The 20,904-nt window shown below is 54.5% G+C and overlaps 1 long non-coding RNA gene across 1 annotated transcript; it reads right to left on the bottom strand.

Annotated features, from left to right (window-relative positions):
- Positions 1 to 13,049: 13,049 nt before the first annotated feature.
- LOC123579959 lies at positions 13,050 to 18,689 on the bottom strand. The gene is made up of 2 exons (XR_006703032.1): positions 14,866 to 18,689; positions 13,050 to 14,613 (listed from the first exon to the last, which is right to left on the bottom strand). It is a non-coding gene; the product is annotated as an uncharacterized LOC123579959 (long non-coding RNA).
- Positions 18,690 to 20,904: the final 2,215 nt, after the last annotated feature.

The following is a 20,904-nucleotide window of genomic DNA, read 5'->3' as shown; positions in this document are numbered from 1 at the left end:
CCTCAAAATCAATCTTAGTAAAGATTCTTCAGGAAGCTGATGATACTGATCTACAAACTGAGACTCCTTCACACTATACCCCCTGGTTTCAATACTTTCTTGGTTTTTTTCCTTCTGTCACGTGGACTACCTTCTTGGTGACCAGAGTTTAGGGGTATTCTCTGTTATCCCCCCACTCTTTTCCCCTTTATGGATGGCCAACCTCTGACCGCCTGAAATCTGAGCTTTGTCCAGCATCAAGGTACAACTCAGCATTTCTTTTAACTCCAGTTTAGCTATTACAGATGACAGTAACCAAGGGGTTACATATTTCGCTTTTTTCTTATTACTTTGCTTTTCCTTATGCGTTCAGTGAACCAACTCGCCAAAAGTTGGATCCGACTCTGAATTCTGTTGCTAACTTTTATCTTGAATAACTGACTACAGTCCAGCGGCTGCTCCGGCTGAGGGGTGACCACATGGCCACCCAGAAACCCACAGCCTCTCATCCCCTGCCTTCCATCCATTCTCTTTTCAAACCACATGTTCCCATGAACTGGGGCAAGGCTAACAAATCCCACTTCTGACACCAACTATGATTTGCTTCTCCTCCAAATGTATGTTTCTTCCTACCCCAACCAATACTTTAATTCTTTGCACACCAGTTGGGTGTCCTGCAACTCAATTCAATTCTGACATTACCTAGAGTTAGCACAGACCCCCCAGGTTAAGGGCTCAGCCCCAAAAGACGGTGCCAACATCAGGTACCAATTGCATCAGATACCTTGGCCTCCCATACTTCTAACAGACCAGCCATAATCGGGGGGGGGGGGAGGGGGGAGGGGGGAGGCACCCATGACACCCCCTCCTCAGGTTCATCAATTTGTTTTAACTTCTCCCAGAACACAATACAAATGAACAGCCAGTGAAGAGGTACATAGGGCTGGAAGCATCCTGAACCCAGGAGCCTCTGTCCTTGCAGAATGGGGGTTCATCCTGGTCCCAACACGTGGATGTGTTCACCAGAAGCAACCTGAACATCATCGTTTAGGGTTTTGTAGGGGGGGGTTCACCACATAGGCATGACCACCTTTAATTGTTAACTCCATCTCCTGCCCCTCCCCTGGGATTGGGGGATGGGGCTGAAAGTTCCAAGTTTCTAATCAAGATTTAGTCTTTCGGGTGACCAGCCCCCATCATGAAGCTATTTAGGGACCTGCCAAGAATCACCTCATTAGAACAAAAGGCATTCCTACCACTCACTAAATTCCAAAGGATTTAGGACCTCTGTATCAGGAACCAGAGGCAAAGACCAAATGTTATAACAAAAGATGCTCCTATTACCCCCTATCACTCTGGAAATCCCAAAGGTTTTAAGATCTCTGTGCCAGGAACTAGGGATGAAGACCAAATATGGATTTTCCATGATATCATAGCCTTCCCCTCCCCACCTCACCTCTTATCTTCCTTCCTGTTACTACCATTATCTATAATCCTTTTTCCTTATCTGCTATGTGTTATCTTTCTCTCTCCACAGAATTGGGGACTCTATCTTCCCTAACACTGTATTCTTAATGCCTAGAACCATGAGAAAGAAAAAAGACTTTAATAAATATTTCTTGAATGAATGAACAGATTGACTTAAATAGTTGATGATTGATTAATGGTGGAGAGCTTGGGTTCTGAAGCCAGACTCCCTGGGTTCAAATCCGGGCTGCTACACATCCCAGGCAAATGTCCTAGAGGGCGTGATTTTGGCCACATGAGCTTCAGTTTCCTTATCTGCAGAATGAAGATTACTTACATCCGTCCTTGGGGTTGCTGCAAGGATTAAGTGATGTCCGCGTTAACGTGCCGACTCAGCCCAGCACCAGCACCTCGGCGACGTTCGGTGACTACCTGTATGTAGAATTAGCTCGCCTCTCGCATCAGTACGACATGTAGCCATTTTCAAAACACTCCCACACTCCTTCTTTTTAGCTGATTCTGGTACCATCACATGGAATCACTGACCTTCGGCCATTTTTGACCTACAAAAACAGTAGTTTCATAGGGTTTGGTCTAAGCAGAGAGGCAAGACCACTATACTACTGATCTTGTGCACATAAGTGAAATCCTAGACAGGCAAAAAAGTCAGGGCCTTTTCCCGAGGCCACCCACCTGGGGAACACTGGAGCCAGTCTGCATCCAGAACTTCTGCTCAGTGTTCCAGCTGGGACCCTTCGAGTCTCCAGAAACTGGCACAGGATATGCCACGAGAACTTCAGAATCTCTTTGTTCTCCCCTGTTTGCAGCAAGGAGGTGCCATTAAGGGGTGGGGGCAACGGGGGGGGGGGGGAGGCGGCGGCAGGAACCACTTTCCAGTTGAGCAGGAAATGAGCTCATTCTGTGATAAGAAGCGCTGTTCCTAGGGAGCCCCCAGAAGAGCCCCATCCCCCTGAGAGTATCACTGGCTTTCCTTTCTCCCCTCCCCCGCCTTCCCCTCCTCCTTCCTTCCTTCCTTCCTTCTTCCTCCCTTCCTTGTTCTTCTCTTCCTTCCTCCCTCCTTCCTTCCTCCCCTTTTCCTCTCATCCTTCCTGCTCTCTCCTTTCTTCATTTCTTAATTAAACAAGGATGGGATTCCTTTCTAGTGGTTTCACAGGCATGAAATCACTTAGCAACCTTAATTATTTTCAACTTAATAACTTCCTGGGGTGGGGGGGGGGGAAGCAGCTGAGCCCCCAGTGGGTGAAATGCCTTGCTGGTTAAGCTGCTCAGAAGTGCGATCCGGCGCAAATGAAGCGTTGGACCGAATACTTCTCATATTTTCCCTCTCCCTGGTAAGCGCTTTTGTTTGGAGTGAACCTTTTTTCTCCCCCTGATAAACATGAGTGACTACAGTTGACTGCAATGTTTTCAGCTGGCTGTGGCTTCAAAGGTTTGCGGGTTTTGAATTCCAGGCTTTTAAATTACTTTTTTTTTTTTTTTTTCCTTCTCAGACACACCTATAGCAGATAGTAGAAATATGAACTTCATCTTCAAATAAGAGAGAGAAAGGGAGGGGTGTTGTTGGCAGTAGTGTTCAGTGTGGGTCAGATAGGCGTGGACAGTTTGCAGTGGTGGAAGCCCGCCTATCACTGCTACCCACTGAGCAATGACAAGGGGACCGACATCGCCAGACCCCAGCCCATCGGGGCCCAATAATCACAGGCAACAAGGACAAAGCCTTTGCTGTGAGCCCTCTGTGGAGATGCAGTCACTGAGCCTCAAACAGCCGTAGGAGCTGGGTGCCAGGATTACCGAGGGAGAAACTGCGGCACAGAGAGGTTAAGCAACTGCTCCTAGGTCACACAGCTCCATAGCGAGGCTGAACCCAAAGGTGATTTTACCTCGAAAACCGCCTGCCTCCCCAAAGTCACTCTTTGTATTGAAAGGACTAACGCTCTACGAGCAAGCAGCTATAAATCAAGACTAATAAAATACCCACTTTGAAGGGCCACCATGGTGATTCAATGGGATAAAGGGAAGGAAAGATTCTGGTACCTGATTCCTTAAGAAACATTCACCCATTTCCGGCCTCTCCCAGCTGGCAAGGCACATTTGTAAATACCAAAGACAAAGGTTCAGACAGATTAAGGTGCAGTTTGAGCACTCATCACTTAGTGGCCACGTGATCTTGGGTGAGGCACTTAACTCTCGCTGGGCCTCAGTTTTCCTAGCCTGGAAAATGGGGCTCAGGCCAGTGCCTCCTGCATGGGCTGGCTGCGGTTAAGAGAGAAAGCCGTGGGAGCACTTGGCATAAGCGTCACCTGTGACTCTAGAAAACGGCAACAAGCTGGGGGCCTACAGAGAGCATGGCTTGTCCTGGAGCGCACGGGCTCGGTGGGGGTCTCTGGGGAGGCAGGAATTGTGGCGAAGTAGCCAGAAGGGAGCCCCAGCGTGACTTTGCACGGCATTCCCTTTGTACCAGGTGCTGTGCTCAGCCCCGCTTGGGAACGGACTCAGGAATTTTGCTCTGATTCTCGACGAACCCTCGCAAAACCCCGAGGAACCAGGTCTGAGTATGAGCAGGCAAGGAAACCGAGGCTCAGAGAGAAGTCCCCTCCTCGAGGGTGTGGGGAGGGGGTGTGGCGGAGGGAGCACCTGAACCGGCCACTTCCCAGCCCCCGCTGCCCATCACGTCACCACGGTCCCTGTCCGCCCCGTTTCCACACATCAGACCTTGGGCGTCCTCTATTCCATGTTGGCCGCAAGGGGCAGCACAGGCGTGACATCCTTACCTGGCCCCTGAACCGTAGATGATTCTAGAAGGAGGAGACTTTGGGGAAGCCGCTGGGATTCTTTCAAGGCAATACTCCCTCACGATGCAGCGAGCAGCTTTGCTGTCAGAGGTGAACACGGGTCAGGGTTCTTACAAAACCCCAAATCCCACAAAGCACCCTGGCTGAAACCTGTGAACATACGCCCCCCCACGCCCCCACCCCAAGCAGAAAGAAACAAACCCCCGAATTCTCTCAGGCCCCCAAGGGCACTGCTCTTGTGGGATCATCCAACCTCTTCCCCAGGTCAAGAGGCCAGGCAGTTCTTGGTCATGTTAATGAATCATTTTCATAGGGTGTCTTCACAGAAACATTCATCACCTTTTGGGCAACAAGGCTTTTTTTTGTTTGTTTGATTTAAATGGTTAAGTAGGTAATAAATGCCTATCAGCTTCCCCACTATAGGCTGGTAATCCCTCCAAACGTCGATCACCCCAAAGATTATTATTGTCCTGATAAACTAACGCTCGGAGGGGCCTGGTCAGCCGGGGTTTGGGGCTGTCTGTCCCTCAGGAGCAAAGAAGGAAAGCTGGGGTCTCATCTGCTGACCAGCGAGGGTCTGGCTAGGGGAGGTCCCCTCTCCTGCCCACCAAGGCTGCGATGGTCACATCTCTCTCCCTGCCGGCCTCCGCCCCCTTCTGTCAGGTGCAAGAGGCCCCACTCTGTGTGGGGCACTTGGCCAGGCCTGGGGCAGCTGAAGAGAAGGAGCCGGATGGGAGGCTTGACCTCACGGAGCGAATGGGCCGCTGGAGGCTGGACAGGGACGCCCAGGGACCCGACGCCCCCCGGGGCAGGGCCTGGCTCAGCTGTGCTCCTTGAGGAGGTGCCGTTCGTCTAAGAGGCTGGGGGCACCCCCTTCTCTGTGGGGTGGGGGAGGGAGTTGGAATAGTTTCCTACAGCTCCTCTGGAAAGAACCAAAAGCTTGGATGGCTTAACAAGACAGGACTTTATTCTCGCATGGCGCTGGGGCTCAAAGTCTAAAATCAAGGGGTCGGCAGGGCTGTGCCCCCTGCAAAGCCTTCAGGGGAGGATCCTTCTTCCCCCTTCCGGCTTCCGGTGGCCCCGGCTTCCGGTGGCCCCAGCCACCTTCATGCTGTCCTTCTACACCTCTGAGTCCAAACGTCCCTGTCCTGTTCAGATCACCGAGCCGGCATCCGAGGGGACAGGACTTCGACGTCTCTTTGGCGGGGACACAGTCAGCCCATCACGGGGGGCGGTCGGAGAGACGGACACCCGCCTGCTGGCTGGCTCACCTCCGCGCTGCCAGGCCCGTCACCGACCCTCCTCCTCCCCTGTTGCTCCTTCAGCTTCTCCGACTCCTGGGCTTTGTCGCGATGCCCTCGCCGCTGCGGGGCACCCTTGTCACCGCCGCCAGAGGGAGCGAGAACCAGACAGCCAGAGAACGAGAGGGGACGGGCTCCAGTCCATCCTCGGGGCCTCCGGCTCCCGCCTGCAGGTGCCAGCACGTTCCTGTTCACCTTCCCTTCCTGTCCGTCCCCCCGCATCTGCCTTGCTCTCCCCTCCCCAGCACCCCGGGGCCCCACACCTGCCCTTCTCTTCAGAGCGCGTGGCCTTTGCTGGTCAACCCAGCCCCCGCCTCGAGGCCGGCCAGGCTTTGAGCATCCTCCACAGTCCAGAACCTCCAGTGGGATCGGGCCCAGCCCAGCTTCGCGTCTGAAACCACCCCCGGGTTTGGCTTCTTCCATCCCCGGTCTGGCTGCCTCTGGGCACACATCTTCGGCGACTTCGGGGGGACCCGACCTACTGCAGAGACATTCAGCCAAGTGGTTTCAAGCAGCAGGTTAAGGGCCAACCGAGTGTGATCAAGTCCTGAGAAGCCGAAAGCAGGGCGGGGCGGGGGGGGGGGGGAGGGGGGAGGGGGGAGGTTCAGGGAGGCAACACGTGTGTCTATTGAGTGGCTTTCCAGTCAGGCCAGGCATTGTATTCATGGGGGCGCACGGGGCTGGCGGGTGGACAAAGGTCAGACCTTGACCCACAGGATAAAGAGGAAGGTCCCATCACGCAGGACACGTGGGGCCCAATAGGACTGTCGGGAGGAACGGGTCCCTTTGTCGTTAACTTTTTGTTTTGGAAGTCATTGCAGACTGACAGGATTGCAAACACACAAGGTTCCAGAACAACCCGAACCGCTTCCCCCAAAGTTAGCGTCTCACGGAATCAGGGCACCAGGGCATCTCTTGCAAATCCCTACTCGTTCCCATGGCTGCGGGGTGAGTGGGGGGGCAGAGAAGGGTTGCCGTGGGAGGGGGCGGCCCTACCTTCCGGGGTAAAAGCATTCCGGGGCGCAGAGCAGAAAGCATGGGCCCGTGGGTGCTGCAGGGTGGGATGTGTGGGGACACGCGCGGGGACCCGAGCCGCGAACAGCTGCCAGCCCCAGGTCCACCGTGCTGAGCAGTCTGGAGCTCGGTGTGCAGACGGGGGATCCCTGGCCACTTCTCAGGACACCTCCAGCCCCGAAGCTTGCTGTCTTCACTCCAGGAGAGTGCCAAGAGGGCAGGTGGGGAGCGGGCGAAGACAGAGCCCAGGGAGAGACTCGAAGAAGCCACAGGGAAGCTGGACCTGTGGCTGGACGTACAGAACCGGCCCCCTGGGCCGGGGCCACATTCCAGCCGGGGCAGCCTCCACACAGGCCGCCCTGATGCGGTGAAGGCAGTGACCTTGTCACCTGAGGGCTTCGCAGACCACTGGGGGGGGGGGGAGGGCCATGTTATTACCCCCCACCTCCCGCAAGCAGTGGCCGGCTCTGGCACCTTCCTCTGGTCCGCCCCAACTCCTTCTAAGTGGCCAGGGAGCCACCCCTCTCCCCCCTATTCCCGGCTCACTCCCGGGCTCCCTGAAGGCGGCTTTGTCTCCTGGTCCTTGCTGGGTCACCCCCACTCAGCCTTGGGCTATCTTCCCTCAGAAGTAAGTCTGTCTCTTTCCTGCTAAGGCCTTAGGCAGGCCCGGTGCTGAGCTAATTAGCTGAGTAAAGCAATTGACACTAAGGTGTGAGTGACAGACAGGCCTTACCTGGAGGTGGATGGTGGCAGGGCCACAAAGCAAAGTAGATGAGTTGACAGAGTGCCGTTGGGGGGGCGGGGGGGCAGAGCACGGGGAGGGGCACAGAGGTGACTGCCCCCGATGGAAAACCTCCTGGGGGTTCCCCTGGTTGTTACCTGGAGGGGAAAGTGCCCTCTGGGGGCGCCTGGGTGTCTCAGCACAGAGCCCCCTGTGGGGCTCAAACTCACCAACCGCGAGACCATGACCCAAGCCAAAATCAAGAGTCTGAGCCACCCAGGTGCCCTGCATACAGCGCGTCTGCAGCCCTCAGTTATCAATGACCCGCTTTTGTTAGAGAGTAGGGCAAAAGGGTCAGCTGGCAGGAGAATAGTTGCATATGGTCTTTCTGGGGGTCAATAACGGAATATGGGCCAAAATTTAAAACACACTTTTTAGCAGCTGTGATCTCGATTTCCTCGCCTGTCTGTGCCTCAGTTTCCATACCTGGAAATGGGGCTGAGAGTGACCATTGCAGAGATCGCTGTAAGGATTAAATTAATTAATAAACAGAAAGCATTAAACCATGCCTGCGACCTAGTAAGGGCTTGATTCCCGTTATGACTATTGGTTGGCCCACTGATTCTGCTTTTCAGATTCGAATTCCAGCTTTCAACTTCATGATTCTTCCAGGGCTTTCCGATATGGGCATAAGGCTGTTCATGGCTGCACTGTTTGTCATAGCGAAGAATTAGAAAACCACTCAATATCTACCTGTAGGGGAGGGAATAATATACTATAGATCATCCCCACGGCAGATTCTTTGCTGCTGTTAAAACAGGAAGGACTCAAAAAAAAATTAAAAAAAAAAAAAATGGGGCGCCTGGGTGGCGCAGTCGGTTAAGCGTCCGACTTCAGCCAGGTCACGATCTCGCGGTCCGTGAGTTCGAGCCCCGCATCAGGCTCTGGGCTGATGGCTCAGAGCCTGGAGCCTGTTTCCGATTCTGTGTCTCCCTCTCTCTCTGCCCCTCCCCCGTTCATGCTCTGTCTCTCTCTGTCCCCAAAATAAATAAACGTTGAAAAAAAAAAATTAAAAAAAAAAAACAAAAACAGGAAGGACTCGATCTGGAATGACGTCTAAGATGTGCTTAAAGGCAAAAAAAAAAAAAAAAGACTGAAATAATATGCGTAGCGTTACCCGTGTTTGTCAACAGATAGAAAACTTCCTAAAGAATTTTTCACAAACTGCTCATTTCTAGGGAAAGGGCTTTACTTTGAGATTCGTGTTTCGGTATTTTTGAAGTGAGGGTGCACTGGCTGGTGTAATCTAAAAATAACAGTATAATAAGAAAGATACACTGAAATGAAGACGGCCGTAATCGCGCCCCTCAGAGGAGGGCAGAGCCTGAGCTCCTGAGAGACGGATGGAAACAAACCAGGGAGGGGGCTGACTCTGGAAAGGGGAGAGCCCCGCTCCAGGGCTCAAATTCCACCGCACTGACCTGGAAAGGGCCCTCCTGTACTTTGCAAAAGGAACCTCAGTGCACCGAGGGTGACTCTGACGTAGGTGATGGGGAGCGGGGCTAGGAGAGGTCTCGCCATTCGCAGGTCGGCTCTTGCGAGCAAGAGATGGGACCCGCTGTGCCCCCGGTCAGTCCCCGCTGGCCACCCAGAGAGATCTGCTGGCTTCTGTGCTCGGAGCTGGCACCGAGGGCCCCCCTGCCTTGGAAGGTGGGAGAGGAAAGAGCCCACGGGGGTACAGAAGACCGTGGTGGTCAAACCTTCCTTTCCTCCCCCCTCCCTCGGACACACCGCTCTCAGCCATTCCGGATCCGAGTGCCCGAGAGGGTGCACAGCCGACTCGCTCGCGAGCATAACCTGAGCGAGTGTCACTGAGGGCTTTCTGCTATCAGGCACTGTGTGAGACGTTAGCCTCACTTTAGTTCATTTCTGCACACACTGCGGTTAGTTATAGCCCCCTTCTTCTTCACGTTTATTTATTTTGAGGGGGGGGAGAGGGGCTGAGAGAGAGAATCCCAGGCAGGCTCCACACCGTCAGCGTGGAGCCCAACGCGGGGCTCAAACTCATGAACCGTGAGATCATGACCTGAGCTGAAACCAAGAGTCGGACGCTCAGCTGACTGAGCCCCATACCCCCCCCCCCCACCGGCACCTCTGTTATTCCCCTTCATATAGTCAAGAAGCTGAAGCCCAGAGCCTTGAAATAATTTATCTCAAATCACACAAATCACAGATGGTGGGATTTACACCTTTGTAATTAACGTGTACATCTTTTTATACAAGTTACTGTTTTTACAAAATGTAAAGGCTGGAATTTCAACGCGTGATGGGTTGAAGCCATCACAACATGAACATCCAAGAACGTCACTGCTGGCAAAAGCTCTTGAGAGATTCACTCTGTTGTCCAACAAATGGTTTCGAGCCTCTTCTATATCCTGAGACGCCTGCTTGGACTTCACCAGTGCTGGACGCATGAAGGGACCTCGACGGAATTTTTTTTTTTATGTTCATTTATTTATTTTGAGGAAGAGAGAGCACGAACAGGGTGGAGAGGGGCAGAGAGAGAATCCCAAGCAGGCTCCACACTGTCAGCGCAGAGCCCAACATGGGGCTCGAACCCAAGAACCACGAGATCATGACCTGAGCCGGACCCTTAGCCAACTGAGCCCTGCAAGGACCCTTCTTCAGCCGGTATTTTGAATGAATGAATGAGCAGGCGAATGAGTGGAGACACTCTTGACATTGAAAAGTCGCTCAGATGCCTGGATCAAAAAGCTGGTAGATGTGCTACTTGGGTCAGTGGCGAAAGAGACAGGTTTGCCCCAGAAGACAGTGATGATAATGGAACGGCCCACCCTCATCCTCTGCTGATACTCCACTGATACACTGTAATGCTTCACTGATACTGTGTCATTCTGATCATTCCAATCCCTACCTCACTATTGCTCTTAGAACGGGGATCAAAATTCTCACCGGGCCCCCAAGGCGCGGCATGCCTTTGCCCATGGTCCTCTCTGGCCCCCTTCCCCTACTGTCCACCTTCCCCCATCCCCCACCCCAGCTCTCCAGCCCCACCCCCTTTCTGAGGTCACCATGCTTCCCCCAGGGCATTTGCACATGCTCCTTTTGCCTCGGTCTCTCTTCTCTGTCTCTTGGACCAGATAACACCCCCTCAGAACTCAGCTCAGGTATCACCTCCTCCATGAAATCTTCCCTGATTCAAACATTCCCCCTGCTGCCGGCCCCCCCTCCCCCCTTAAACACGCCCTCAAGGTCTAGAACACTTTTCATGTTATTTGGTGTGACTGATGACGTCTGTCCACCAGTCTAGATTGTAAACTTCCCAAAGGCAGGACCAGGTCTGTTTTTTCTTCACAGTATCTTCAGCATGGAGCTCAGTGCCCCCTCACCCCCCCCCCCCCCCAGGTAGACGCTCATCAAGCAGCCACTGAAATAAGGTCCAGCCTCCAGGGGTAAATGGACATGTGTCCAGACAAGCCTAAGACAAGGCAGGCCAAAGCCACACGTGATGTTGCAGTCAGACGGGAGAGCGAGACAAAATTGCCCCGCCTAGGAAACACAAGAGGACACGTGATGGGGGACAGCACAAGGACACAGCCTCACGGGAGTACGGGAGTCAAGGCGGCCAGAAAAGTTGACGGTGCATCTTCTAGCCGGGAGGAAGGCTGGAGGTAGGCACCAGGGAAGGAGCCCGATCGTGATGAGGAAAACAACTTTTATTTCTCTGAGACGCCGCCCTGGTCATTTATAGCACGACAACCCTGCTCCCGCCGAGTCTGGACATTTAGATACGTCGGAGTTTAGGATTCCGCAATCAGTCTCTGCTTTGCTTTGCCCGAGTCCCCTTTTAACACAACCTCTTGGAGTCAGGCTCCGCCCCAACCACCTTAGAAGTGCTAGGGGCTCACGACCCTGCTCGCTTGTGACTAGGCTCCCCCCCTGGTCCTGGCACCTGTAAACAATGAATCTTGTGACTCTGCTCCCTTTGCGTGGCTGCACTGAGACCGCACCTTCAATCAAGACAATCCTGTGGTTTTCACCGCCCCGAAGCAGGAGCTCAGATGCCCAGGAGGCTCCCCGCTGACCCCACAGGGGTCATCCCACAGGTCAGGATCCGCCTCGTCTGAACCCAGTGCCCCGGCTCCGGCTTCCCGACGCAGTCGAACAGCCACCCTCCCATCTGCTCGAAGCAGAAGCTCTCCTCCTATCCGGGAACCGCTTTTCCGCAGCTCGCCCGACGCGGTCCTCGGCCACCATGGTCTTTACAAAGGGCTTTTAAGGAGGCAGAGAAATGGCTAAGCTACTCACGGGAAGGAGCGGCGCACACAACTTAACACATCAAATGACCTTATAATTATAGAAAAAGTACCTACAGTACATGGAAAAAGCTCTGGAATGGACTATGAATGGCTTCCTCTGAGCGTGAGATTCTTTGTATTTTCCCACACGGTCACGTATTACTTTATAAACAGAGGAGGGGGCGCCTGGGTGGCTCACTCGGTTGAGCGTCTGACTCTTGATTTCAGCTCAGGTCATGATCTTGGGGTCGTGGGATCGAGCCTCAGGTCAGGCTCTGCGTGGATCGTGGAGCCTGCTTGGGATATTCTCTCTCTCTCTCTCTCTCTCTCTCTCTTTCTGCCTCTGTCCCTCCCCCCTGCCCTGCACTCTCTCTCGCTCTCTCTTTAAAGGTAAAATTTAAAAAAGAGAGAAAAGAACAAAATAGAAACAGAAGAGAAAATATTGTCGAAGGTACGTGCAGGGGGGTGGGGCGGACAACACGGGAGCCGCCCCGTGGAAGGGCATCCTGCCGTGTGGTTTATAAGAGACTCAAGCACGCACGCAGTCGGGGGTCTGGGTAGTTACTGTAGCCAGGGTGGTGATAACAGTGACAAGTGTCGCAGGGTGGTGATAAACGAGTGCTGTCACTATACTAAGAAAAAGCTTGGGGAGCCTGGCTGGCTCGGTCAGTGGAGCATGCGACTTGGATCTCGGGGTTGTGACTTCGAGCCCCATGTTGGGTACAGAGATTACTTACAAATGAAATCAAGGGGCGCCTGGGTGGTTCGGTCGGTTAAGTGTCCAATTGTGGCTCAGGTCGTGATCTCCCGGCTCGTGGGTTCGAGCCCCGCATCGGGCTCTGTGCTGACAGCTCAGAGCTGGAGCCTGCTTCCGATCCTGTGTCTCCTTCTCTCTCTGCCCCTCCCCTGCTCACACTCTGTCTCTCTCTCTCAAAAATAAATAAAAACATTTTGAAAAATTAAAAAATAATAAAATTGAAAAGAAAAAGAAAAAGAAAAAGAAAGCTTGGTAGAGGACATCTGAGGTTTCCGTCTTCGCTCCTCAGTATGCTTAACACTTTTCTCTGGAAATTTCTCTCGGAGACGCACCCTCCCGGGTCCAGGCAGCTCTGGCGGGGCTGGCTCTGGTTCTGCGTACGGATGAGCCAATCAGAGCATCTCATCCCCTTGTGGCCAAAGTGCTTGGTTCAGGAATGGGCACGTGACCCAGGCAACGTTAGTCCTCCTCAGTGCCACTCCGTCCCAGACTTCCTGTTGGAACTCCTGTGAGGGAGCCACTTCCTCCCCCCTGCAAAAGCATTGGACACAAGCCTGGGGCGGCTGACTTCCATCCTCCTTGGAGAATGCCTGCCTGAAAAAGCCGACGACACAGAGAGAAGCTTTGTTGGAGCACCTGGACACAGCCGTTCCTGAAGCCATCTACTCCGCACTTTTAAGTTGAGGGAGCCCATGTTTATTTTTCTGTTTTTCTGTTAAGCTGGCTCGATTAGCTTTTCTGTCACTTGCAACCTAAGTGTCCTGCTGACACCAGAGGCAGAACCGAGGGGTTGCTTTTGAAGTGGCTTCTGTGGCCACACCCCCTCGATTTCTTCCTGGAGCTCTGTGGCTGGCTGCAAGCTGCCGCTCCTGCCGGACAGGCTGGGGCTCCTCTGGGAGGCCTGTGCAAATCATCAAGGCCACCCGACCTCACTCCCCAACACCGGCGCCCCTTTCTTCCTCCGATTCTCCTGTTCCCTCACAGTCTCCTCCCTCTTCTCCTGAGGCTGTCTTCTTCCCTGTTTCCCGAAACAGAAGAATTGTGAGTCAACTGAGGGTGAGCGTATGGAATCTGGAATCAGATATCCCAGACTTCAGACATCCAGCATCCCAGCTGTGTGACCTAGGCAGATTACTTCACCTCTCTGAGACTCAGTTTGCTTTTCTGTAAAATGGGGATAATCCTTCCTATTCATGAGTCGTCTTATACGCAAGTCGTGCACGACGCATGGCACGTGACTACTACGGCTAACCTTTTCTTCCCGTTCCCCGTGTGTGGCCCAGTGACGCCCGGAGCCATCGGTGCCCTTGAACCTTCTCCCTGGCAGGCTCCGTGGGGCCATTTGCAGACACTGTTAGCTGATGACTTAACTCCCCAAGGAAATGGCTGTCTGCTCAGCCACGTTTTAAGAATATAAATACCACCATCGGCAAGATTCAGAGGCCAGGCCGGTAATGACTACCCCTCACAGGCCCTCAGTGTGAGACAGGTCTCAGCTTGCTACTGCTCTTTGGTCTCGCAAGGAGCATTTCGGCGGAGCTCGAGGCATAAGCAGCACATGGGGACTCCGCCAGGTGTCTTCTCGGCGCCCAGGTTCGGCGCCCTTAAAGCAGAAACGGGACACCGTCAGTCAACAGACGTCGGCTGGAGACCACGAGGCAGCCCCATCACCAAGCCAACCCGTGAACCAACCGCAACAGCACGCTTAGCCTAAACCGTCCCTGCAGATGCTGCTGGGTTGTGACGAGCCTCTTCCACTCACAGAGCCGTCTTCAAGCTGCCCGTTTGTGTCACATGCTTAACTAAGCTGCTTGTTCCTGAGGCCGCACCCCGGCCCGTGCGCTTGCGTAACCGGGGATTTTCTTCGAATGACACAGAGCTCATGCCAAGGCGTCCCAGAAGCCATGGAATATAGCGCTGTGACCCGAGCGTGGGCTTTGGAACCTGTCCTTCCATAAGGAATGGGATCTGAAGCACCTTGCCTGCATCTGGTTTTTTCTTTTCTTTTTTTTTTTTTTTTTTTAAGCACAATGCAATGCAGAGCCGAGTTTTTTGTGCGTTTGTCCCATATTAAATGCAGACTCGCTGAGCACAGGGTGGGTGTTGTTTCGCTCTGTCTGCTTATGAGCTTGCTTAGTTTCCCAGTCTGCTAACTCGGGATCATAGTGGTGCCCGCTTAGTAGGGCTGCTGTAAAGATTAGTAACGGCTGTCTTTGCTGAGCCCACACCCTGCACGGAGCACCTCTTTTTTTTTTTTTTATTTAAAAAAAATTTTTTTTTAATGTTTATTATTTTTGAGACAGAGAGAGACAGAGCATGAACGGGGGAGGGTCACAGAGAGAGGGAGACACAGAATCTGAAACAGGCTCCAGGCTCTGAGCCATCAGCACAGAGCCCGACGCGGGGCTCGAACCCACGGACCGTGAGATCATGACCTGAGCCGAAGTCGGACGCCCAACCGACTGAGCTACCCAGGCGCCCCTGCACGGAGCACCTCTTAAGTGTGCTGCACGCATTACCTTATTTAATCTGGACAACGTCCTGGTGAGATAGGTACTAACATCATCCCCAGGCGGGGGGGGAGGGGGGGGATTTACAGATGAGGAAATTGACCCAGAGGGGCCTGAGCAACCTGCCCAAGGGCAGGGATGTACCGAGAACTGGGGCCAGAATTGAACCCAGACGGAGGGACCACAGAGCCCTGCTCGCTGACTGCCCCGCTGCCCTCCCCCCCCCCCCCCCCGTTCAACACGGTCACGGGCGTGCAACATGTGTACAGCACAGCGCCTCACCCAGCCGTCCCCAACTCGTCACAGTTGACCTCGGTGCCCCACATGCACCACGGGACTGTCACTGATTCGTATTTAGTGAGTGGCTCCATGCAATCGATCCCCAAGTACCAGCTGAGTTCCTGCACGGCCTGGGGTACAGTTCTCGACACAGAGGGCGGAGCACCCATCAGGTTTGCATCTGTCCCGATGCTGCCATCGCGGTGGGAGGAAACCGCAGCAAACCGAAAGTCAGATGCACGATCAGATGGGATCTAATGCCAACTGGCGGTAGGAAGAAAAAAAACGAACCAACAGCCCGAAGGACGGGAGAAAGACAGGAGCTGAAAAGGGAATGACTTCTAGTTTGCTTGAAAATGTGGACTCTCTAGAAGGAGAGGCACAGTGAGGACATTTCCAAAGGGAATGTATTTGTGACTTGGTCACACTCTGGTCAAATTCAATGCCATCTCGTAGCAGGGAAAGTTATACGAGGGGGCTTGAGATGGCGATAGAGAGAGAGAGACGGTTGATGGGGTTGACCCAGGAGGCAGAATCCTTAGACCACACCTGCTCGCTCTGGCTTTCACAGCCTAAGGCACCACGTGAGGACGGGGACCCCCAGCCCCCAGCCCCCAGCAGCCCACCTGGAATCCTGTGTTCTGCCTACTCTTGAGTCGCCAAAAGGTCAGCACAACCCAAAATATGATGTCATCCATCTGTGACTAGCACGGAAGAAGCTAGATCCCCAAGATGGGATGTCCAAGGGGGCCAAAATGCAGACGTGCCCCTCCCCGCCACAAGCCACAGCGGCTGGACACAGTGAGAAAATCAAGACAGGGATTTACAAGCACACAACAAAACAGACATTTGCCTGATGGCAAATCATGCAGGGAAGGGTGGGTATCTTGGAGCTGCAGCTAACCAGATAGGAAGAAAAAGAAAACAGATCTGTGTGCAATTATCTCCCGCACTGAGTCATAAGGCACGCGAGCCGCGTCCTGCAGGATGCTGTCACCCGCACCCGCACCCGCGGGCCACGGCGCCGTGGCTGATGGGACCCAGCGGCCGCCTCCTGGCTTCTCTCCCTTCGCTGCAGCCCCGGGGGAGCTCAGAGGCGATGTTACTAGTGTTGGGGTCTAGCGCTCCAGAGGGAACCAGCCCTCCAGGTTGACGCCGGCCAAGGAAACCCACAGAGAGCCGGGGATCATGTTCAAGAGCAAACAGAAACAGTTTCTGACACAGATTCCGCCCAGTCTGTGGGATTCCCTGAAGCAGGAGATGTCAAGGGATCAGAGAAGACCGCCAGGGCCCCCTCCCCACAGGGTGAGGGCCTGCGACGTCCCAGCGACTGAGGTCCGCAAGCTGACCCTGCGAGTCCCCTCGGGAGAAGAAGGGAAGTGACAGGAACGTGGGAGGGCAGCCCGGAGTGATCAGCAATTATGAAAACTCCCTCGGCGATGCTGGATTTGGCGTAAGAACAGTCTCCTCCTCGCACAGCCGGCCCCGAAGAGCGAGGGACAAGTGTCAGCTGCCGTGGCCGAGTCCCCGATGACACATCGTGTTTGTCCTCTGCCTCCAGCAGCTGAGTACGTGGCTTGCTTGGCCATCCCCAAAAGAAACCCATCTCGACAAGAACATTCTAGTTCTATTAGCAAGGCAGGCGAGCCAGGGTTTTTTGGCTCTGCCCGCCTCCCCGGGGAGCGCCTCGGGACCAAGCAGACACAGGGAGGAGGCGAGACACGGGAGTGGAAGCTCTGTCTGAGCTGGGACGTCCAGGAGCGGAGGGAGAGGTCCCTGTGCAGGGCTCGCGGGTCCACCGGGGACGGGGCCGGGCAGGGCGGTCTCGCGCTGGAGCTCTGGACGCAGGCCTGGTTCGAGCCCCAGCTCCAGTGCGTTCTTGCTGGGGGCCTGGGGCAAGTTCCTCACCCTCTCTGTGCCTCAGCTTCCTGGTGTGTAAGATGAAGATTATCAGCCAGCACCTCTGATGCCCCCGTACGGGGACGGGGACGGGGACGGAGTGCCAACCTCGCGTGCGAACCAGAGCCTTGAACGTGGCCCGTGCTCCGTGAGGGCCTCTGACTTACCCTCGTGTCATCGCGGTGGCGATGTGGAAGGGCTTCGTGTTCCAGCCACGTGGGGCTGACGCGTATCCGACACCACAGGACGGGGGACTGGCTCGGAGCTTCACAAGCCTCCTCGCCTCACTTAATTCTCGCAGTGGGTCTGCGACACGGGGACCGTTCCGTAGGCAAGAGTACGTATGACAAGAGGGCCCAGGGCAGTCGATTAAAGGTGGATCAAACAGGGGGCCTGGGTGGCTCAGTTGGTTGAGCATCTGACTCTTGATTTCGGCTCAGCCCACGATCTCACTGTTTGTGGGACTGAGCCCCGTGTCGGGCCCTGTGCTGACAGCGAGAAACCTGCTTGGGATGCCCTGTCTCCCTCTGTCTCTGCCTCTTCCCCAATCATGCGCTCTCTCTCTTGCTCTCTCTCTCTCTCTCTCTCTCTCTCTCAAAAATAAACACTAAAAGAATACATAAGTAGAAGTGGATGAACAATGAGAGAGTGGCTTTTTCTTGCCGAATGTGACAGCCGCTGGTAGGCGGTCCCACCTGGGACCAGCGTCCCTGGGAACTCTCCAAGGGTCCGGGCTCTTTTTGCTCTCCCCCATCGACCGCAGATGGGGCTGTCCCCTCGCGGTCACAAGATGCTGCTGCAGCTCCAGGCGTCACACACAGATGTGACAACTTCCTTCAGGGAGCTGGGGGGGGGGGTGGTGGGGAGGGGTGGATTCTTAAAGCCTTCGTTCCTGCTGTTTTGGGCAACTCTTGATTCGCTACCGAACGGAAGCAGCACAAGTGGGTCTTGGAGGGCTGACCGTGGTCCCCTCGGAAGGGCATCGCCAGGCTCCCCTCGCTCGCGGGCCGGTGCTGAGCCCGCTGGCGCTTCGTCCGCGTGGGGTGCGGCCGTCCCCCGTGGCCCGAGGGGAGTCGGCCCCTCGTCCCCGCCTCCCACGCCGCGTCTCCCGACGACCTCGAAAACCATACCCACACGCTTTGGCGCGGTCGCTAGTCGCGCGTGGGGAGGTGGTGCTGGACCTGGACAACCAACCCCTCGAACTAAATGGTCCCAACGCCGCTTGGCATCCACACACGGTCCTGTCACTCAGGTCTCTGCCCGTGCCGGCTCTTCTATGGAGCAAGTGGGTTTCACCAAGAAACGCTGCCAGTAAGTCAGACCTTCTCAGTTAGCTCATTAGCATGTTGTCCGGACAAGGTAGATTCTGGAAAGAGAGCAGCAGGGCGGCAGGCCGAGGAGAGCAGTCACCACATCTGGGTGGACAACCTCACAGGTGATGGCCCCACAACCACGAGCCTTCCGGTGACCAACGGCTTCTGTTGCGGCTGCGTCGGATAAGGGGTGGATGTGGCATCTCGTTTAACAGATTCATTCAAGGGGCGCCTGGGTTGCCCAGTCGCTTGGGCATCCGACTCTTAAGTTCGGCTCAGGTCACGATCTCACGGTTCGTGGGTTCGAGCCCCGCGTCGGGCTCCGCGCTGACGGTGCGGAACCTGCTTGGGATTCCGCCTTTCCTTCTCTCTCTGCCCCTCCCCTGTCCTCTCTTTCTCTCTTTCTCAGAAATAAAGAAACAAACGTGAAAACAAATGAATAAGTAAATAAAAGATCCATTCAAGATGCGGCAGATGGGAGCAGACACAAGAAAACCTCCCCCAGAGAAGCCCAGCCTCCCAGATGCAGACACGGTTCACTCCAGGCAAAGGCTCTGTGGCTGGAATGCCTGCGTCCTCACCAACCTCTGCCGCTTATTAGCCGTGTGACCCTGGGCAAATGATCAACCTCTCCGGGCCTCACTTTCCCTATCTGTAAGATGGGCGTGGCTACCTACCTACCTCATAGGCTGTTGAAGCATTAAATGAGATGATGCATCTAAAGGGTTGAGAACAGGTCCTGGCACAGGGTGAGCCCTCGGTAAACGTTAACTGTCGTTATTATACCACTGCTTTCGCTGTGAATATTAATACCATCATCTTTGAGTTGTGATGAGAATGTAGGTCAATATGAGCACAAACTCAGACTCTGGTCTGGCTTATGCCCCATCCTGGCAGATGAGACTCAGGGGCCTGCGTACCGTCGGCTTGCGGGAAAGGCTTCCCGCCCTAATAAAGAGAGGTAGTTTTCAAGGTAGTTTCAATACCCAGGTCCTCACTGACTTGCGTGATGTGAGGCTCACAACACTTTCCCATTTGCCCTCGCTACAAAATAATCCCTACCTTAAAAAAAAAAGAAAAAAAAAAACCAAAAAACCCAAACAGGGGCGGCTGGGAGGTTCAGTCTGTTGAGCGTCTGACTCCTGATTTCGTCTCAGGTCGTGATTCCCGGGGTCGCGAGACTGAGCCCCGCGTCGCGCTCTGTGCTGAGTGGGGAGCCTGCTTGGGATTCTCTTCCTCTCCTTCCCTCTGTTCCCCCACCCCCCCGCTCACTCTCTCTCTCTCTCTCTCTCTCTCTGTGAAAAAAAGAAATAAAATAAACTGTTTAAACATTTCAGAAATGTATAATACGGAAGGCAAAAGTATAATCTACTGAAGTGGGATTATGGGACACACGCGGCTTTCCCCCCGAAGCGTACCCGGCTGGTACCCGTTCCCACCATCGGCCTCCTGGGTTTCCGCTGTGGGTCTGCAAAACGCTGGTGACTCCAAGTACCGGAGAATATTTGAGTGTTTGCAACGTCCTTGCTTTTGCAAACAGCGAGGCAATGAACGTGCCGACTCCTGCAGACGCCGAATGTCTTAGGACAGACGCTCGGTGCCACTAAGAGGTCTTAGCAACCGGGATTCCTCCCGTGTACTGAACACTTCACGCTGTCAGTGCATTTTAGCCTCACGACCCCGTCAGGCAGCTACTATGGTCACCCCCCCCCCCCACTCTACAGATGGGCAAACGGAGGCTCCTAGTCGCAGTCTCACACAGGCGAGAGGGGCCAGGAAGGAGCGGAGGGGGGATTCGTAAGCATGAAATGGGATGTGCCTCGCTAAGCGCAGTACCCGGCGAGCGATAAAGACGAAGCCACTGCCATTGTGACCCTGCCTTCTGCACATGCTCCCGCGGCCCCGTCCCCGCACACACAGGACATTCAGCTGGTGCGGTGACTCTCCACCCCGATCACATGGAGTTGGGCCCAGCATGACCTCTCAGAGGTCAGGAGGCTGGTTCTGCCCACTAACTTGCTGTTTGGCCTCGGGCAAGTGTCTTGACCCCTCTGAGCCTCAGTGTGCATGTGTGGAAAACGGGGATCACGGCAGCCCTGCCTCAAGGAGTCAATCCACGAACAGCACTCAGCATGGTGCCCACCCCCAGTAAGCATCCTTAGACATTAACTCTCCATCCTACTATGATCGACGCGACTAAATGTTATTTGAGTGCCTACTGTATACCAGGCAGTGTTCTAAGTGCTGCAGTATAGTAGCGAACAGAAGCAGACAGAGCCCGCCCTCCGGGGGCCTAGATTTTAGGGGGAGAAGGAAATAATAAGCAACCAGCTGTAGCCAACCTCACGCAGGGAGGGGCGCAGCAGAGAACCAGGGCACGGCGGGGGGGGGGGGGGCACAGACACAGGGTGTCTCAGGAACAGGGTAACACAGAGCTGTTCCCCAAATGTCTTCCGGACCCTTGTGACTTGCTTTGGCCAAAGACACGTGACAGGTGCCAGTTCTGGGAGGAACTGCAGAGCCGCTGCGTGA

The sequence above is a fragment of the Leopardus geoffroyi genome, chromosome A3, assembly GCF_018350155.1.
Source record: "Leopardus geoffroyi isolate Oge1 chromosome A3, O.geoffroyi_Oge1_pat1.0, whole genome shotgun sequence".
NCBI classification, from domain to species: Eukaryota; Metazoa; Chordata; class Mammalia; order Carnivora; family Felidae; genus Leopardus; species Leopardus geoffroyi.
This window is presented reverse-complemented; position numbering and strand designations above follow the sequence as displayed.